Source organism: Tenrec ecaudatus, chromosome 4 (genome assembly GCF_050624435.1).
Source record: "Tenrec ecaudatus isolate mTenEca1 chromosome 4, mTenEca1.hap1, whole genome shotgun sequence".
Lineage (NCBI taxonomy): Eukaryota > Metazoa > Chordata > Mammalia > Afrosoricida > Tenrecidae > Tenrec > Tenrec ecaudatus.
This window is the reverse complement of record NC_134533.1, coordinates 8670359-8691029: the sequence shown is the minus strand read 5'-3', so window position 1 is coordinate 8691029 and position 20671 is coordinate 8670359.

Sequence of the window (20671 nt, the reverse complement as noted above, 5' to 3'; positions counted from 1 at the left end):
CTCATAGTGACCCTATAGGACTCATAGTGACCCCATAGGACTCATTGTGGCCCCATAGGACTCATAGCGACCCTATAGGACTCATAGTGACCCCATAGGACTCATAGTTACCCTGTAGTACTCATAGTGACCCCATAGGACTTATAGTGACCCCATAGGACTCATAGTGACCCTATAGGACTCATGGCCCCATAGGATTCATTGTGGCCCCATAGGACTCATGGCCCCATAGGACTCATTGTGGCCCCATAGGACTCATAGTGACCCTATAGGACTCATAGTGACCCCATAGGACTCATAGTGACCCCATAGGACTCATGGCCCCATAGGACTCATAGTGACCCTATAGGACTCATAGTGACCCTATAGGACTCATGGCCCCATAGGACTCATTGTGGCCCCATAGGACTCATGGCCCCACAGGACTCATTGTGGCCCCATAGGACTCATAGTGACCCTATAGGACTCATAGTGACCCCATAGGACTCATGGCCCCATAGGACTCATAGTGACCCTATAGGACCCATAGTGACCCCATAGGACTCATGGCCCCATAGGACTCATAGTGACCCTATAGGACTCATAGTGACCCCATAGGACTCATAGTGACCCTATAGGACTCATGGCCCCATAGGATTCATTGTGGCCCCATAGGACTCATGGCCCCATAGGACTCATTGTGGCCCCATAGGACTCATAGTGACCCTATAGGACTCATAGTGACCCCATAGGACTCATGGCCCCATAGGACTCATAGTTACCCTGTAGGACTCATAGTGACCCCATAGGACTCATAGTGACCCCATAGGACTCATAGTGACCCTATAGGACTCATGGCCCCATAGGACTCATTGTGGCCCCACAGGACTCATTGTGGCCCCATAGGACTCATAGTGACCCTATAGGACTCATAGTGACGCCATAGGACTCATGGCCCCACAGGACTCATTGTGGTCCCATAGGACTCATAGTGACCCCATAGGACTCATGGCCCCATAGGACTCGTTGTGGACCCATAGGACTCATAGTGACCCCATAGACTCACTACGCCACCAGGGCTCTTTGTTGGGGGCCTTCAAGAAAGTGGGTGCGGTGATCCTCTGATCTCGTCACTCTATTTCTCCACGAACTTCGTGCTGCGGGGGTGCCTTCGAGCTGATTTACGTTCACAGAGACCCCATGTGGCAGTCTGACTGCCCACCGGGTTGTCTGGGCTGTCCGCTTTCAGAAGCCCGTCCACCGCCCAGCCTTTCTCTCAAGCTGCTGGCTGGGTTTGAACCAGCAGCCTCTCAGCTGGTGCCGAGCGGTGAAACCATTGCGCATGCTCACCACAGTGGAGTCCACTCTGACCCCGGCACCCCACAGGGCGGGGAGAGCTGCCCCTGTGAGGTTCCCAGACGGTGGCTCTTTATGGGAGGAGCGGGACGTGTGGCCCTGGCGCCCCTCTCGGTGGTCTCCACTGGGCGGCCAGCACACTGTGAAGTTTATCGCCATCCTCGTCAACCACCTGTGCGCCCTGCACGTTTCTGAAGGGTTACAGGTGGCACGGCAGGGCACCTTTGGCAATGCGCTTTGTTTCACTCGGTGAGATTTTTTTGGAGGTGTGGCCACGTTTGGGGGAATAATGGACGTCGTGGGCTCCCCCCAAAATAGACGCCTGTGCTCTGGAAGAAGTGCAGCCTGGACGCTCCTTAGAGGTGAAGCTGCTGGGACTTTGTCAGGAGAGGCCCGTCCCTGGAGCAGGGAGGAAGGACGAGGGCGGGGAGAACGAGGAAGAGGGTCAGTGAGAGGGGTGGGCACAGTGGCCGCACAGTGGGCTCAGATAGAGCAGGGACTGTGACCTGCTTCCTTCTGTTGAAAATGGGGTCACGCTGCGTGGAAACCCGCTGGCTGGCTCCTACCGACGATGGTTGCTGTCAAGTTCATTCCAACTTACGGGAGCCTGCATGTGTCTGAACCGAGCGCTGCTCTATGGGGTTTTCGGGGCTGATGTCTCAGGAGTGGGGGGCCAGACCTTGCTTCTGAGGGAGCTGGGAGTCCTTGAACCTCTAACCTACCAGTTAGCAGCTGAGCATGTGGAAACAAACACAAACCACTGCCAGCGAGTCAGTCCCAACCGCCAGTCTTCAAGGAGCAAACGGCCTCAGCTTTGTCGGGGAGCAGCTGGAGGGTCCTTGTTTGTTTGACATGAACTTGGTTGTCACGGTGGGGTCCAAGTCTAGTTCAGTGTGACTTTCTCTCCTTTTTTTTAGCCGCTCAGGCCCATGTGTTGGTTCGAGGGATAAACACTCTGGGGGGATTCTTGTTTTGTTTCGTTTGGGGGTGTGGGGGAGGAGCTTTTGAAGAAACACCTGCAGACAGTCACCCAGCCCATCCCCAGAAGTGAAACCAACCACAGTCTCCTGTTCAGCCCTCCATCTATGTGGTCCTCTCTCTCCCCCCACCCCTTCCTCCTCAATGCCCTATCCCTCCCCTCTCCCACTCTGCGCCAACCCAGAGGGCTAGCTGCCCGCGCTTAGCTCACTGCGCTACTAAGACCCCTTCGACGCCCCCCCCCCCCCCCAGGGGACAATCGGCCAACCCGCTGTCTGGGGGAGAGAAGGCGATTTCCTCCAACTTCCCTGGACTCTGGAGCTGACGTCATCCCGTCAGAAGGTTCTGGAAGAAGCAGAAAGGGAGCAGGAGGAAGCTGGCAAACGGTTCCTGCTTTCAAGAGAGTCCTCTGGGCCCTGCGGGTGGGGCCCCTGAGCGCAGGGACAGCAGGGCTCCCCCGTGGCCAGCAGGCAGACTGATGGGCCGCCAACAGAGGCGACAATATTTGCCTGCTCCAGTGCTTGCTGGGCGGTGTTGCTGCGCTTCTGCGGCTCTGATCACGCAGTGTGCGGAGAAACGCCTTTGGAATGAGGGACTCAGCGGAATAGCGCTGGGAAATCTGTTTGTCCCATAAAATCACAGCCCCACCATGGGCACCGCTTGGGTGACGTGGAGCCTGTCTTCAGAGAGCGGCATCTTCCGCTTCACCTCTATAATTCCCAATAGCGGGATCCCGAGTCCCCAGAAATAGGTTTGTTTGGGGTTTTTTAATACAGTAATTCTCCAAAGTGGAAACACTTGCAAATGCGTGAGTTTGTTGGGTTTTTTTTTTAAGAACAAGTAGAAATGTTCACTTCCGTTCAAAAGTCACCTCGTGTGGGCCGTGTGGGCTGGGCTGTAGACCAGAGTGTCCCAGTTTCTTGTCTCGGTGGCTCTTGTTGTTGTTGTCCGGTGCCATCGAGTCGGTGCCAACGACCCATGGGCAGAATGAAGACGCTGCCCGGCCCTGTGCCATGCTCACAGTCGTCTTTGAGGGGCTGTCTCATGCCCTGAGTGTGCCCGGACTGACCACCGCAGGCTGTCTTGGAAACCGCATGCTGTGTCCTTACAGCACTAGCTAAGTAGCAGAGGATCCCCCAGGCGGTGGAGTGACAGGGCCGTAAAACCCCTGAACATGGGTTCATGCCCCCCAGAGCTCCCTGCAAAGTCCTCCCCACCTCCCTGTCTCGGTCAGGGGTCTCTAGAGACGGAACCTCTCCAAATCTGCTGCAGAAGACCCCCCTAAACTGTTAACTTGCATTGGAATGAGAGATCAAAAGATCCCCTTTCAAACTGATAGAGACCCAATGATGGCTGTGTTTCAGGACTCTTGGCCACGTGGATAGATTAATCGTGAACCCCCAGATTAGAATCCTTACCCATCAGATGGTAGCAGAGACCAGAAAGGTATAGAGGGGAAAGGACACAGGGGACCTTGTAGACCAAACTAGCAGGGTTCCCCTTGACTCTGGAGTGAGAGGAGAATCCAGAGCCTACACTACTAGCCTGATGTTGGTTCAAATTCAACCTTTGGTCAAATTCAACCTCTAATAGATTGGACTTGAGGAAAACAAACAGACAAATGTTCATGTCGCTCTGACGGCTCAGATGCTCTTGACCCCAGCCCAGGACACTTCGCAGCACCTGACAGACAGGTGAGAGCTGGACCTGAGTCAGCATGACCCAAGGAGGATGGATGCACAGGACCAACGTGGCCTGACCAGGGACTGCGGAGAATGAGCCAGTCCACCTTGGAAGGAGAGCAGTCAGAAAGCTCCGTAGAAGCGGAGATAATAAGACTTCGCCTCAAGGACTTTGGGGTGGTAATCGGGAAGAACCAGTCTCTGGAGAAGGCCGCTCTGCTGAGGACAGTGGAGGGTCAGCAAAGAAGAGGGGGGCCCCTCCAGGAGATGGATCGAGACAGTAGCTGTAACCAGGGGCTTGAACACAGCCAAGATTGGGAGGGTGACTCAGAACTGGGCGATAGTTTGTTCTCTTGTGTGGGAAACAGAAAGATTTCTCCCAAGTTGTCTCCCCTAAATATATGCCAAACTTAGCTGCTTGTGAATGACTATACACTTGGAGGTCATCAGGAGTAGGTCAGGGGTTAGTCTCCCTAAGGGTTTTCAGCCATCCAGAGCAAGCAGACACCACTGCTTATCCCACAATAAGTAGAGGACACTCCCTTCTGATAAGGATAGTAGATTGTGTCCCTGAAGGAGAACCCAGGGAGGTCAAGCCCACCCAAGGGGGACCAAGGTTAGGCTGCCATCATGAATCTAGGGTCCGCCCATCTTGTCACATGTATACCCCTAGACCCTCCCCTTCTTATCATGTGCACACCTCTAGCTCATCCCTTCCTGTTACGCCTATTCCCATTGTATATCCCAATCCTATTGCTTGTATCGCCTATTGTACTGCCCCTTCCTGTGACGTTGGTTACCTGGAATCACGCCCCCCTAAGTAGATATAACCCTTGGTTGCCAATAAAGTTCCCTCCTCCCGGCTCTCTCCGGTGCTCTGCCCGGCCCTCTCGGCCCACGCTGTGCACGGACCTGGCTGGTAAGATCATGGCCATCAGGAGGTGAGCATGCGACCACGAAATATGTCTGACTTCCTTATTTTTCTCTCTCTCCTCTCTCATGCTCTATGACTTTATCATGACCTTTATATTTCTCAACTGTACAGTTGTGCTTACTGAATCTATGGTTAGTTGTGGGGGGCCGGCCTCCACCCCCTCACTCTTGTGCTTAGCCGACTCGACAGCCGAGTCACAGATTCCCCAAGTACAACGGAACCAAACGCGGACTGGTTCTGCGGCACACAGCTATAGATGATGCATCATACGGCAGACGCCAGATTTGTCTCGCGTACTTGGGGCAGGTGATCGGGAGGGACCAATCCCTGGAAGGACCTCACGCTGGTCACATGGAAGGGCAGCGGAACGAGGACGACACAAAGGCTACAGCAAGGGACTCCGACACAACGGCCATCGTGAGGAGGGCGCTGGACAGGGCAGTGTTTCCTTGAGTCGGACAGTGGTTCGCTGAGCGTTGGCGCGAACCCGACAGCAGCTAACCAAGACCAGCCGCACCTATTTTCACCCTTACACAGGTGTGCACGTTTATTTAACAACCGCTCACAGCCGTGGAGTCGGGGCCGACTCACAGCAACCCAGGACAGGGTGGAACGGCCCCTGGGAGTCTCCGAGATTGTCACTCTTTGTGGGAGTAGAGAGGCCCCTCTTTCTCCTGTGGGGCGGCTGGTGGTCTTGCATTTGAGCCGCTTACTATGTGGATTATAGCCCAGCACATGATGACTGCATCACCGGGCTCAAAGACACACACACACACACACACACACACAGAGAGAGAGAGAGAAGCTTTGTTGGGCGGTGTTTTCGTTGTACACATTTTTCCTGTTAGGTGAACATCAAGCAACTTGCTCTGAGTTAGTGCACCCAGTGCCCTCACCTGGAAGGTTCTCTCAGGTCACAGGGAATTTTTTCATAAAAGCTGTTTTGCTCAAATCTTGTTTTTTTGTTTGTTTTTGTTTGGTGAGGGCCGATCTAAGAGAACAGCGTGGGGCTGTGAAAGTTTGCTTCCTGCTTGGTAAAAGTGCCGCAGAAGCTGTTGGGATGTTGAGCAGGGCTGACAGGGACAGCGCTAAAAGGCCAAGTGTACGAGTGGTTTTCTCATTTCAAGACAGGTGAAATGCTGATTGACGCCAAACCGCGGTCTGGACGTCCATCCACTTCCTGAATGGACGAAGATGTCAGCTCATGGTGCATTTGGAGTTCATTCAGTCAGACTGTGAATCAAGCTTCCTAATTTAGAGGTTCTGAAAAGACTGTGTAGCAGTGGGTGACAAGAAAGGCCTGATTTGTGGCAGACGGGGACTGATTTTACCACCACAACAATGCACCTACTCATACGACCATCTCAGTGTGCCAAACCAGCATGCCTCTCTTGCCCCATGCACCGCGCTCACCTGACCTTGCTCTGCTTTTTTGCTTCCATGAATGAAGAAGGACATGGAAGGACAGTGATTTGACAAGGTAGAAAAGGTAACGAAAAAAAACGAGGAGGTGCTGTCAGCTGTCCAAACAGATGAGTTTGACAAATGTTTCCAAGAATGGAATCACTGATTTGAGAAATGTATTACGTGTAATGGAGAGTACGTTGAAAGTGACAAGGTTATTTCACTTAAAAAAATTTAAACATAGCTTTGAAAAAAAAATTCCTAGGAGCTGATACCAAGGGCTCAAGTAGAAGGCAAATATTTTGAGGATGCTGATGGCAACAAATGTGCAAATGTGCTTGACACCATGTATGTGTGTATGGATTGTGATAAGAGGTGTATGAGCCACCAATAAAATTATTTTTTAAAAGAAATCATGTAACTACCATACCTCCTCATGAAAAAAAATAAAATTCCGTGTGTGTGTGTGTTATTCACTGTAGGTCAGGTGACAGACAGGAGATGCCTGCAGGTCTTTGTCCCCACACTTGTATGTCAGGTGACAAGCAGGATGAGGAGAGAGTTACCCCCAAACCTCTGCTCATAGATGGGATGGAGGTCCTTGGGGAGCACACACAGCTAAGGGGTTGACTCCTAACTGAAGGCAGGAGGGTTGTCCTAGACCCCTCTTTGTAGCTATTGTGGTTGGCTGCCCGCAAGTCACCCCCAGCTCATGGTGTCCCCATAAAACCCAGCTCGCTGCCATCGAGTTGATTCTGGCCCATAGCGACCCAGACTGCGCTTGTGGTTTTCTGAAACGGAAGCTCTTTATGGGAGTAGAACACTTCTTTTCCATGGGTGCTCATACCAATTTAAAAGAACTGGGCAGTAGGAGCGAAGGCCTGGACACGGGCCCACGGGCAGCTGGTTTTAAAGGGCAGGACCCCAATCGCAGCCCATGACTCCATCTGCTGTGGCCCGGTTGAGAAGAAAGGGGCTTGAGAAGGACGTCTCCCACCTGTTAGCTGTTTCCAGGGTCGGGAACCGGCTCTAACCCCGAGGGAAATCGGAACCACCTGTAGGTCAGAACTACAGCGTTCATCGCTTTACGTTGAGCTCAGAACTAGACTGTGTACATTAGGCGTCTGAAGAACTGGTGAAGTTGGAGAGATTCCGGTTCTAAACTTTAATTCTGCTCCTGGGCCATTGATTTCAACCCGTGATTGTAAGTTGAAATCTTACTAAGTTGGTAAACCGTTTGGGGACTATTTAGAAATCACCCTAATTGCACGTTTGCTGTATTTGATTTCTAAAAATCACTTCAGGACGCGGGGAAATGTAAAGTTAGATCGTGGGGAAAAACTTAGAAAACGGAATATAATAAACTGTGATTGCAGCTTCAACGGCGTAAAGGAGTTTAATTAACTAAGTAGGTAAATGGTGCAAACATTAATCAAGGTTCTCCTTAGGGGGAGAAAGAGGACGGTTAGCATTTGTTAGATCTATTCATAGAATAAGATTTTTGTAAGTTTTGTTTAAAAGCTCAGGGAGGCATCGGGGCTTAAGAAAAAAACTCTCGAAAACCCAAGTCTTTCTGAAAAGTCTTTTCTGCTTGAAAACTGCTCTCAAGAACATCCCCAAAAACCCCACATGAAGGTGGGTCGGAGAAGGCGCAAAGGAAGGCTACAGATGGAGTGTTCCAGGTGGCAGGGGGTGCCCTCGGGAGGAGGGGGTGTGAGCTCCACGCCCTCCCTCGTTTCTCCATCCCTGGTTCTGCGGCACTAGACAGGTCCCCACCTCAGGGACTTAGGGCTGGTAGATCCCAGAGGAAATACAGCATCAAACAGGCATTGAAATCAACTACCATACCAGCCAACCGAAAAACCAAACCCACTGCCATCAGGTTGATTCCACTTCCTAGGGACCCCGTCCGTCAGAGCAGGACTGGCTCCTTGGAATTTCTGAGATGGTAAATCTTCCTGGGAGCAGCAAGCCTCATCTTTCTGTGGTGGGGCAGCTGGTGGGTTTGAACCAGTGACCTTGTGGTTAGCAGCCCAACCCATCACCCACTGAGCCACCCAAACTAAAGCAAACAAATGAACAACTTGTTGCCTCTGAGTGGATGCCAGCTCCTACCAGCCTGCAGGACAGAGTAGAACCGCTGAGGGGGAAATCCGGTCTTTTTCCCATTAGGGCTCCTTAGAACAAGTGAAGCAGGTTCTATTTCTTTCTTACCTGGGGTTGTGACCTGACAATGGTATCTACCCCAGCGGTGGGTGTGTGGAGCAAGTGGGGCGACTTTGAGAGCAGCTTTGAGGGACACACAGCTGTCATGGGAACAGCAAATTCTTTCTTTCCTCCCCACCTGTTCTTCCCCTTCTTTGTTCTCTCCTCTGCCTTTCCTCTCCTCCCCTCCTCCCCTTCTCTACCCTCCCCTTCCCTGCAGGCTTGCGAGCCAGCGCCCCTCCAATCTCCCAAATATCTTTCATCTGCCCATCCTCACGCTCCTTCAGACCTTAGGTGCCTTAGAAGGAGGGTCTGTGTGTCCTGATCCACGCTCCTTCCCACAGTGATCACGGACCGCCTGCCAGGGCCAAGGCAGGAGCTGGTTGGGTGAAGCAGCCACCGAGTCAGCAAGTCATGGCTAAGCCCATTTCTGGAGAAGGCTGGGCACCACCAGGGCCCCAGGGAGCTTCTGAGAAATGAAAATAGGGTTTCCAGATTCGGGACAGGGGCAAGATGTTCTTTGGGCTGGATCTGTCTGGGGTGCCCTTGATGTCCGCGCCAGCCCTGAGGTGCTGATCTGTTGGGCCACCTCAGAGACCTGGACAGGCTTCAAGTCTTTCTGGTTCTTGTCACCCTCTTCCTTAATGTGCTGTGGACACCTTACCATTGAGGGAGAAGGTCTGGCAGCTGTCCCCAGTCTTTGGTGCTGGGTTCCTTTCGTTGACCAAGCATGATGTCTCTCTCCAAGCATGATGTCTCTCTGCAGGCACTGATTTCTCCTGAAAACATGTGCAGATGACGTGTGATGAAGTCCCAACATCCTTGTTTCCAAGGAGTGCTCTGACTGTGCACCTTCCAAGACAGGTGTTTGTTCCTCTGGTGGCCCCTGGTGCTTTCGACACTCTGTCAACACCATGGGGCCAGTGACATAATGTCCTGTCAACTTGAGCGAAGGGGTGGATTCTGGCCTGTCAATCAGATCGCAGCTTGATGACCTCACTTGGAGGCACAGAAGAGATAAATAGCTCACTGGAGGCCAGACCCACTCTCTCTTCCTGCCTCCCCTTTCCTGCTGTGGAGACACTCAGAGAGCTGGAGGAGACACATGGAGACTGACGCCAGCGTTGAGATGCTTCCACTGCCACTGGATCCACAAGACCTTCTGCCCGCCCGCCTGTGATCTTCCTGCATTCTGCATCATTGCATGTGCTGCGTGAGTCTGAAGAGGAGTTATGGACTGGTATTGGACATATGGTCTAATATCGAACTTACGGACTTGATCTGGACTGGGCTAGGATGATTTCTCCATATGCAATTGTTCTTTGAGATAAAGCTCTTTCTTATACAGATACGAGTGTCTATGAATTTGTTCCTCTAGTCGACCCAGACGAACACAGCCATAGTTCAAAGCACCAGTTCGTTGAGCTTTCATTGTCCAGCGTTCGCACGTGAGGTCATCGCAAACTCCACGGCTTGTGCCCAGAAGGTCTCGACATCTCTGCTTTTTAACACTCTAAAGAGGCCCTTTGCAGCACATGTTCCCGGATGTAATGCACCACTTGATTTCTTGGTGGCCGCTTCCATGGGTCTTGATTGCGGACCCAAGTAAAGCGAAATCTTTGAAAACCTCCGTCTTTTCTCCATCTGCCATGACGTGGCTCATTGGCCAAGTGGTGAGGAGTGTTGTCTCCTTGACGCCGAGCTGTCACCGGCACTGAAGGATCTTTATAGAGTTCTCTGCTTTCAGCCAAGATCCAACGGACATCAACCACGATGTCTTCCACTCCACCGCCTCCTCTGGACCTGGCTTGAGTTTCTGGTAATTCTTTGTCTACGTCCCACTGCCCTGGTTTTCAAAATCACCTTCAGCAAAGCGCTCCTTGTGTGTGAGATTAATGATGCTGTTTAATAATTCCCACATTCTGTTGGTTCCTTCTTCTCAAAGATGGGCACGACTGTAGATCTCTTCCCGTTGGTTGGCCAGCTAGCTGTCTCCCAGCGTTCTTGGCAGAGACGAGTGAGCACTTCCTGTATCAGAGCCATCCGTTGAAATAGCTCAGTCAGCATCCCCTTGGTCGCTGGACTCTTGGTTTTTGTCAATGCCTTCGGTGCATCTTGGATTTCTTATTTCGGTGCTGTTGGTTCTTGGTCACCTCCTGAAATGGCGGCACCTTCTTTCTGGTACTCCGCCTCCTCTTGATTCCTGCATCGTTCAACATTTTGCCCATCGACTCCTTCAATCTGGAGACTCGAGCCTTGGCATTTTCTTCTGCGGTTTATGTTCAGCTTCAGAGACACGTGTTCCTCCCTTTTGGCTTTCCAACTCCAGGTCTTTGCACAACTCATGATGATATTTTACTCTGTCTTCCCAAGCTCTCTTGTGAAGTTTTCTGTCCAAGCGTTCGCTGTTTCTTTGCCCTAGCGACTCCGCTTTCAAGAGCAAATTTCAGTGTTTGTTCTGACATTGATTTTGGTCTTTTCTTACTTTCCTGCCTTTTTAGTGACTTTTCCCCCCTTTCTCAACTATGATGCCTTTGACGTCATCCCACAACTCAGCTGGTCAAATCTGTTCTTGAGATTGTTTCTGAATCCAGGTAGGATACACGCAAGGTCTATCCAAGGTCCTCTGGCTCTCAGGAGCTTATTTTAATTTTCTTCAGCTTCCACTTGAACTTGCATATGAGCACTAGATGGTCAGTTCCACGGTAGGCCCCTGGCCTTGTTCTGACTGATGATATTGAGTTTCTCCATCACTCTTTCCACAGAGGGCATTGATTTGATGCCGGTGTATTCCATCTGGTGAGATTCATGTATAAAGCTCCTTTCTCTATGGCTCAAGAAAGGTATTTGCAATAAATAGGCTCTTGATCTCGCAAAATTATATCACACCTATCTGCCACCAAGACCGGGCGTTCTAAGTACCTCTCCTTGCCTTGTTTCCAAGGTTCGCATTCCAATCGCCGGTAACTGTGGAGACGTCTTGGTTGTATGTCTGATCAGCTTAAGACTGCAGCAGATGGTACAAAGCTTCCGTTTTTCCCTCTTTGCCATTAGCTGTTGGCGCATACATTTGCCTAATCATCATGTTCACTGGTTTTCTTTGTAGGCATATGGACATTTTTCTGTTGCTGGCAGAGTTGGACTTCAGGGTGGATCTTGAAATGTTCTGAAGGTGATGAATGTGTGGTCCTTCCTCGTCAGCTCGCCCCTCCTGGCACCGTCGCCCGGACGCTTGTCTGTCTCCAGTGGCCCTCGCCAGCTCATCTCCGCTCACCAACACATAGGGCATTTATCCTTAGCGACACGTTTCATCTTTGACAGCTTCCGATTTTTCTAGATGCATACTTTGTCCGTTTCACGTTGTGATGATGAAGGAACATTGAAAGCTGGCTCTTCTCCATTTGAGTCAGGCCACATCAGCACATGAAGGCCCAGAAAGCTCTGCTCCGTTCACTTCACGAAGCTCGGCTCTACGTTGAGGAAGCAGCTCCCAGGTGCGTTCTGAATGCTTTCCAACCTGAGGGGAGAAACACAGGGCTTTCTGTCCCACAAGGAGCTGCAGTCTCCAAAGATGACAAGTACAAAATTCAAATGTGACAAAGGGAAAGCATCAGGGCTTCAATTGTGAACGCCCAATTGGTGGAAGGCTGTGGAGCACAGTGGGCGCCCCAAACCCATCTGCAGAGTAACTAGTGAGACTAAGCTGCTGGCAGATAAGCTGCTGGCAGATCCCCCCAGCCACAGGCAAGGGTCTGGAGCAGCCTTACCATCAAACATAGATCACTGTCATCCTGATTAGACTGGATCACACTTGATACTTGGTCATTGACCTCCCTCCAAACCCAACCTGAATGTGTTCTAAGTGCAGATAGCTTGCTTGATCCTGGCTTTTGAAATATTGATGGTGGTCTTTTGCTTCCGGTGGTGTTTGTATCTTTTTATGGCTACTGTGTGGTCCTTACCACTCCATCCTGGTTCAGTTCTCATTGCTTCTGTTGGGTTGAACGGATTAAGAAGCCCAGCAGGAGTGGGTGCAGAGATAAGAATTGATGCAAGCCTTTGTTTGTCGGGGATGCAGGGTGGGTAGGGGAAGGAGACAGGGAGGGGAGGGGATTTGGGGAGGAAACAGTGCAGGCGGGAGGGGAGGGAGCTCTAGAACGGAATGAGATCACACAGCTCGTTGTGAAGGTGATTTAGTCACAGGGTGAAAAAAAGAAAACGTCCTGAAATGGATTGTGGTAACAATTCTTCTTGTGGCACAATTCTTCCTGGCATGATGGAATGATCGAATTGTATGGTGTGGGTTACGTGCCAATAAAACAAAACCAAACCAAAGTGGTGCAGTCTGGGAAACGCACAGGGCGGTCCCACCCTGCCCTGGAGAGTCACTGTGAGTCGGCATCGCCTAGAGGGCAGGGAGTTTGACATCTGGGCCCCCGAGTGACCCACCTCTGGGCACTGTGTAAGACAATGCTTCTCTGATAGCTGGGAGGCTCTTGGTGGATACGTTTTTTGGACGTGGACCCTCTTCCTTCGTCCTGGTCTTGTCTTAGTCTGGGAGCTCCGCGCACCTGTCGAGCACTGGGGCCCTGCTGGTATTCGAAACACTGTTGACCTGGAAAGTGGGAGAAGGGAGACGTCGGACAGGGCAAGATATGACAAAATAATAATTTATAAATGATCAAGGATTCATGAGCGAGGGGGGAGCAGGGAGGGAGGAGGAAAATGAGGAGCTGATGCCAGGGGCTTAAGTGTTTAAGTTAAGCAAATGTTTTGAGATGATGGGGGCAATGAATGTACAAATGTGTCTTACACAATTGATGTATGTATGGATTGTGGTAAGAGTTGTATGAGCCCCCAATAAAACTATTTAAAATTTTAGAAAGAAATACTGCTGACCTAGGTTCCAGCATCACAGCAACACAAGAGCGACCAAGGCACAGGAGATGGCCTGACAGACAAGCGCAGTACAGGTAGCACCTTCACCCTTGGAAGTACCTCCTTCTTCTCTTCACTGGCTCAGGCCGCGAGCCCTCGCAGCCCCAATCCTCTGGCTGCTGGTATGTTTTCTTTTCTTTAAAAAAAATCATTTTATTAGGGGCTCTTACAGCTCTTATCACAATCCATCCATCCATCCATGTGTCAAGCATATTAGTACATATGCTGCCATCATCATTCTCAAAACACTTTCTTTCTACTTGAGCCCTTGGTATCATCTCATTTTCCCTCCTGCCCATCCCTCCCTCCCTCATGAACCCTTGATAATTTATACACAGACCAATGTCTCCCTATACCCATTTTTCTGTGGTCTGTCCCCCTGGAAGGGGATTATATGTGGACCATTGTGATCGGTTTCCCCTTACCCCCCTGGTATCCCTACTCTCAATATAGATCCTGTCCTGCATTTACCTGTGTGTCCTGTCCTGCATTCCCTGGGTGTCCAGCTCCTATCTGTACCAGTGTCCATGCTCTGGTCAGCTGGATGTGTAAGGTAGAATTGGGGTCATGATAGTGGGGGGGGGGAGAAAGCATTAAAGAGCTAGAGGAAAGTTGTATGCTTCATCGATGCTACACTGCACCCTGACTGGTTCGTCTCTTCCCTGTGACACACACCCCCGCCCCTTCTGCAAGGGGATGTGCTGGCTGTGTGTTCACAGGATGCGATTGGACCATTTCCTTCTTTCCGTGGCAAGTCATGCTGTCTTTCCCGTTATGGTGGTTGATAAAAACAGCTCACAGAAGATCAACTTACATTTAAAGGTCACTTGACAAAGACAGAAAAGCATGAATTTAAAAAAACCAAAAAACTACAGGTGTGATGGTCTGACAAAAGTCGTCAAGAGGGGGATTGGGGGGAGAGGACGGGGAGGGAAAAAAAAGTCGTCAAGAGGTAAGTGACAGAAGTTTGGGTCGGAGACTCAATATCCATTACCAGGCCTTGTTCTTGGGCTTCCCTGATGCCGTGGGCTTGGGCCAGGATGATTCTGGAAGCCCAGAGCAGAGCTTTACTTGTTCAGTCCCGACAGGGTGCTTCCTGCGTGGCCAGACACCGTTCTAAGCGATTAACTAGCCTCATCTCTTTTCATCCTCACAGATCACGCACGAGACCAGCACCCTCAGTCCTGTCCGACAGATGAGGAAACCGAGGCCCAGGGAGGCAAGCTCACGGCCCCAAGGTCACCCCCCCCCAGGACCTGCCCTCCCATTCCGGGGCTAGCGTGGGTGGCGTTGACATTGTATTCCCTGGGAGAGTAGCGAAGCGTGTTTCCGCTCAGAGGCACGTTGGTCTGGAGTGAAATGGTGTTGTCCGTCCTAATCCCTTCACCTGAAGGGGTCATCCCCCTTGGGAATGTGGGGGTTCTTTGTTGTGTTAATGTGTCAGTCCGGTAGACTAGAGAAACAGATTCATAGGCGCTCCTGTGTGTACGAGAGAGCTTTGTATCAAAGAGCAATTGTACATTATGAAAACATCCCAGCCCAGATCAAGTCCGTAAGTCTGATGTTAGCCCATATGTCTGATACCAGCCTATCATTTCCTCTCTAGACTCACGCAACACATGCAATGGCGCCGAATGCAGGAAGATCACAGGCCAGTGGGTGGGAAGTCTTGTGGACGTAGTGGCGGTGGAAGCATCTCAGCGCTGGCGTGGGTCTTTGTGTGGCTCCTCCAGCTCCAGGGCTCTGGCTCCATCAGGGGTCTCCAGAAGGTTTGGCAGCAGGAAGATGAGCAGAGTCTCTGTGTGGGTCTGGCCTCCAGTGAGCTATTTCTCTCTGTCGCACCTCCAAATGAGGTCATCAAGCTGCGACCTGATTGACAGGCTAGACTCCACCCCCTTCACAAGTTGACAGGAGGTTATGTAACTGTCACCATTAATGTGACATGCTCACGGAACCCTGAGATCCAAACGAGCAGGTGAAGCAGGCCACCAGAGATGGGGGTGGGTGGCGGTGCTGTTCACATGATACCTTAGGTGATAGGAAGTCCTGGGAGCCCCCCAAATCCCCTGCGCCGGCCTGTTATGAAGCTTGAAGGAGACATTTCCAAATGTCTGTCTGTCTTTGCCAGTCTGAGGGGACTCTCCTGCTCCCTGAAGCCCAGGACTTTCCATGGCTGGATCCCACTCAGGGTGCCTGCGAGGACAGGCCTTCTGGTGGAGTAAACAGGGGTCCTGGAAATCAAATCATTGGGAGCAGCGGGGTTGGGGGGCGCTCATTGGTTCCCCCAGAGAAAGCCCAGAAGGGCTGGAGTCTCCAGAGCAGGGATGTCCTGTCCTTGGCCTTCTGGGAGGACGTGAGGGTCTAGCTCTTGCTAGTCTCCAGGTTCTGGCCTGTCCAGCAGTGTGGCCCTGTCCTATAGGAAGCCCTGGGGAGTGGGGGGTTGCATTGTCACTGACCCTCAGGTGTTAACTAAGCGATCAAAGCCACCTTGGTGGGCCTGCCTGGGCAGCCCTAGCCTGCAGCCTTGGGGACTGGGGAAGCGGGGTGCACTGCAAAGAAATCAGGTTGCGTTTGGGCAAAACCATGTCATACAATGTGAAACATCTAGCATGCCAGCGTGGCTCCCTCTGGGCACTGGTGACAGCACCGTGCTCGTCAGCGTCACGCAGACAGGGGGTGACCCGTCGAGGGCCCCGGGCGGCGGCCTGATGGACCGTACGTGAGCAGTGTGGACAGCACAGGGCCTGTCCCGGGGAGAGGCTGCCGGCACACCCTCAGTGGATGTGGGTCTGAAAGCTTCTCACTGCAAGGTTGTCCTCACTCCTGTGCCAGCCACGGCCACCGACTGTCGGTCCGACGTCTGCAGGAGTTCAGGCACCTCTTTCATCCTTCCGTCTCCCTAACTACTTCATTTCTCGCTGCCTTCATGGGCAGGTGCCCCCCGCTCCCCCTTACCGCCTGCACAGTCACTGTCTTCACAGACTGCATGGAGGTGTGATGAGGCAGCCACCTTGAGCAGGGCTACCGTGCTCGCTTGGTGCCTCTGAGTCACTGGGTCGGTCGGGGAGACTAGAGATACAAATCCAGGAAGACTCGTGTCTGTGTGGGAGAGACCTTTAGATCAAGGAGCCATGGTACATTAAGAAACCATCCCAGCCCAGTCCACATCAAGTCCATAAGTCTGATATTAGCCCATAGGTCGGATACCAGCCTATAAATTCCTCTTCAGACTCACCCAACACATGCAATGACGCCGACTGCAGGAAGATCACAGGCCAGGGGGTGGAAAGTCTTGTGGATCCAGTGGCAGTGGAAGCATCTCAGTGCTGGCATGGGTCTCCACGTGGCTCCTCCAGCTCCAAGGCTCTGGCTCCATCAGCCGAGCTCCATGTGGCTTGTCAGCAGGACTGTCTTGCAGGCAGTGTGTGCCCCGCCTCCATCGTGTCTTCATCCTGCCTCCAGAAGAGGTCATCCGGCTGCAACCTGATTGACAGGCCAGACTCCACCCCTTCCCTCATGTTGACAGATTATGGAACGGCCACAGTCACCTTCTGGCCATTCCTTGACCAGTTCGCAGGAGCCCCGGTGACGCAGCGCTCACCTGTGAGGCCGTGGACAGCAAGGTCAGCAGTTGGAAGCCGCCGGCGCTCCACGGGAGAAAGACGGGGCTTTCTGCTCTGTTCAAGAGTGACAGGCTTGGAAACTCACGGGAGCAGTTCGACCCTGCCTGGCAGGGCCACTGGCGTTGCCATCGAGTGGGTGGCAGTGAATGTGTTTTAGACTGGTTCAGATTTTTCCATAGTGCGGTTGCGTGTTTAATAAAGTGCGGTATGTTCAGAGCTTCTCTATGCACCGAAAAAAAAAAAAGCCCAAAAAACAAAAACAAATCAAGCGTGACTTGCTTTATGGAGGCCGCCTGCCACGAAACCCACCAATATTTCCGAGCCGCGTCACGGAATCGCCTGGATTGATCGGGTATGGTCTCAGTAAAACCAGGGAGGCAGGAACACGTCGGGTCGGGAGACGCAGAGTCCCCACCGCCACGGGTGACGGACGAGGTGTCAGGCGGGCGCTGCCCCGCAGAAAACTGGCCCCACCTGGAAGAACAAGGCCGTCCCGCTGAGTTCCGGTTGGTACAGGTTTCGCTGTAGTGCATGTCTGCTCTTGGTAGGTGCCCGTCGCTGTTTGAAGCGCTTTACTCGTATTAACGAGGTGACGTCTCACCTGCCAGAGGGCAGAAACCGCCGCGATGCTGATGGCTGCAGAGGAAGAAGCCGGGCACGGCGGAGTTAGGCCGCTGCTCCAAGGTCCCTGGTCAGAGGAGGAATCTGATTCAAGCCTGGGACCTGGCTCGGAGCCTGGGTTCTCTAACCAGAGACTGTATGGTGGGATGCTTCTTGTTTTAAGTCAGAGGAGGACTTTTTTTGTTCTTCCTTTTAAATTTGTGTGGACAATGGGGTGAAGACTTAGAGAGCACATAGCAGGCCCACATTAAACAAAAACATCACATTGGAAAGCTAATGGTTCTCAACAGATCCTCCAACACCCCCCTCTGGAGTAAGTAGACTTTTGTGTCCATCTACTTCAGAAGGCGATGTTTCCACCTCCCCAACCCTTGCCCGGTGAATCCTGTGTGTGTCGATTCACACCAGTCAAAACCGGCAGTGTGGGCGTCCTCCGGGGCTCTGGTTGGGGCCCTTTTAAGGAACCGTTGGGTTTGGGATCAGAAAGAAGTCTGATCAGGCCCGCAGGGTGAATGAGGGACGGTTTCCCGGCCAAACCCTCACAGGCCAGCCCTTGCTACCCTGGAAGCGCGAGCAGGTGCCCGCCACGATGGGAGCAGACTCCTCAGCACCCCTTCGCCGGCCTTTTCCTCCCCGGCACGGCGTGCCATGTTCCCAGAACCCCTGCGAGGAAGCCTGGGAAGAGGACTCCTTTGGAATTTCCCAAAAGCCGATGTTAAACCCTTCTGAGCTGACCTGGCTGCCTTGGACCTAACTGGCCCTGCAGCCCCCCCGCCCCCTCGGAGGCCCCTGTTTTGAGTAGGTATCTGAACATGGCGAAGCCAAGTGAGACTCTGAGCCGCCCGGGATCCCAGGGGCACGTCCAAGCATCCTTTGCCTGGGATAAGCCCACACATGTAGGAGCAGTAGATATACTATGTGCTCACTCACCCTGGTCTGTGAGACCAGGGCATGGAAACGGGGTGGCGGGGTTATTGCTATGGGGCAATAAATCGGAAAGCATGACGCAAGAGAAGTTAGGTCGGGACAGTGGAGTTGAGTGTCGAACCCAGATTCTCCATACCCTGGGCCCTTTCTGTCTCCATCAAGGCCACCTCTGGAGTCAGCCTTGAGTACAGGAAACTCACTGCCCGGGTCTGTTTCTCTAATCGCTATTCCGATGTCCATGGGAAGATACAAGTAAAGAGAGGCCCAGGCGCGTCCTGGTGACCTAAAACTCACCACATGCCTGATTCTGACCGCCAAGGGCCTACCAGAGGCCTTCTCGAAGAGCCATGAAGCCCTTTGCCACCGCTGCCCACCCCCGAGTCTTCCCCGAAGGGAAGTGGACAGATTCTGAAATGAGACAAGTAAAGGGAGCAAGTGTTAGGGGCATGGGCACTCTTGGGGCACAAGAGGTGGGGAGGACACTGAGAGGAGCTGAGAGGCTGGGAAGATCGGTGGTCTCTGTGGTCACCGGGACACGCAGTGGCGGTGTTGGTCGGGGCTGAGACTGCCGTGGATCTCGTCACTTCCTTCCTGCCTCTAAACGCTGTCCTTGGGGAAATGCGGCTCATTTGATCTCAAATGGCTGGTCATTTTCAATGTTCCAGCCCTGAATGGTGACTGAGCACCATACCTTCGGGGAGGGGGTGTGTGTGTCCCACTGGTCTCTGACCAGTAAGCCTGGTCTCTGATGATTTTGAGTTCCGTCCCACTCTACCCACGGCCTTCTCGTGAGACCTTTCCCAGAGCAGGTGATGGTGGTGGTTGGGCACCATCTAGTTCTTCTGGTCTCAGGGGTGTAGAAAGGGATGTTGGCATCATTGTTCCGTCCACTGGACTCATGGCGGGCACACGTCTCTTGGTTTTCATACCTCTTTTGGCCTCTGGGTGGGGGGAGACTGAGAGGGACATCTTAGGTGGCCATGCAGGAGCGTCTGAGATCCTGGCTGCTATTCATCCAGTAGGATGTAGAACACGGTGTTCGGCACTGCGTTCTACAATTGAACTTCTCGGCCCACCGAGACGGTGGTCCTGAGTCCCCTGGCCCGAAGACTCGTGACCTCTAGGAGCTTGGTTACATCTAAGCTGCGTTCACAACTTTGTCCCCTAGAGGCGGCACCCGATCCGTGGATCTGCTTGCAGCCAAGGCAAGTACACACGCTTGTACACACTCTCCTCTCTCGGGTCTCTGTAGGTCTGTGAGTGCAGCCCCTCCGTCCTCCTCCGACGTGTTCGGCCTGTGTGCCGACCAAGCGTCTCCTTGCAGATCACGGCAAGTGGAAGAGCTCACCGGGCTTTACCTCTGTCACCTGTGCCCCTTGCCAGGCCCCCGGCGGACTCCCCCAGCCTCCATCGTTTGGGGCCAACATCCCTCTTGTCTAGTGTCTTCTCCTTCACTCAGGTGCCCACTTGCCTGCCCTTTAGCCCATGACGCCCCCTTTCTCCCTTCTCTGCCCACCCTTGGTAACCATCAAAGAATGTTCCTTCTGGCGATTTCGCTTGACCTTTTCTTTCGAATCGTGGTCTCACGCACCATCTGTCCTCTTGCGATCGGGGCCGACTCGGAGATGGGGGGAAACAATGGCGGACCATCCGCATCGGGTGGCAGAACCACAAGACTGGTAGGAGCTGGCGCTGTGGGCTGCCTGGTTCTTGGAGCAAGAAACCTGAAGAGCCGTGGGCAGGTGGCTGGCCAGCAGAGGGAGGTGCGCTGACTGATGGGGCCAAAGAGCTTTCTAACACTTGCCTGGCCAGAGCAGAGCAGAGGTGGAAGGGTTGCGGCATTGAGAGGCCAAGGGGCAGAGAGAGGCCTGCCTTTGGGCACTGGCCAAAGACATGTGTCCTGAGGCCTTTCTGGTCCTGAATGAGAGCCGCCACTTCCCTAGTAAACCCCACTCTCTGAGTCCTGTCTGTGACAGGCCATGGCGGGGACTTGTCACACTCAGCTGAAGAGCAGAGAGGGCCCC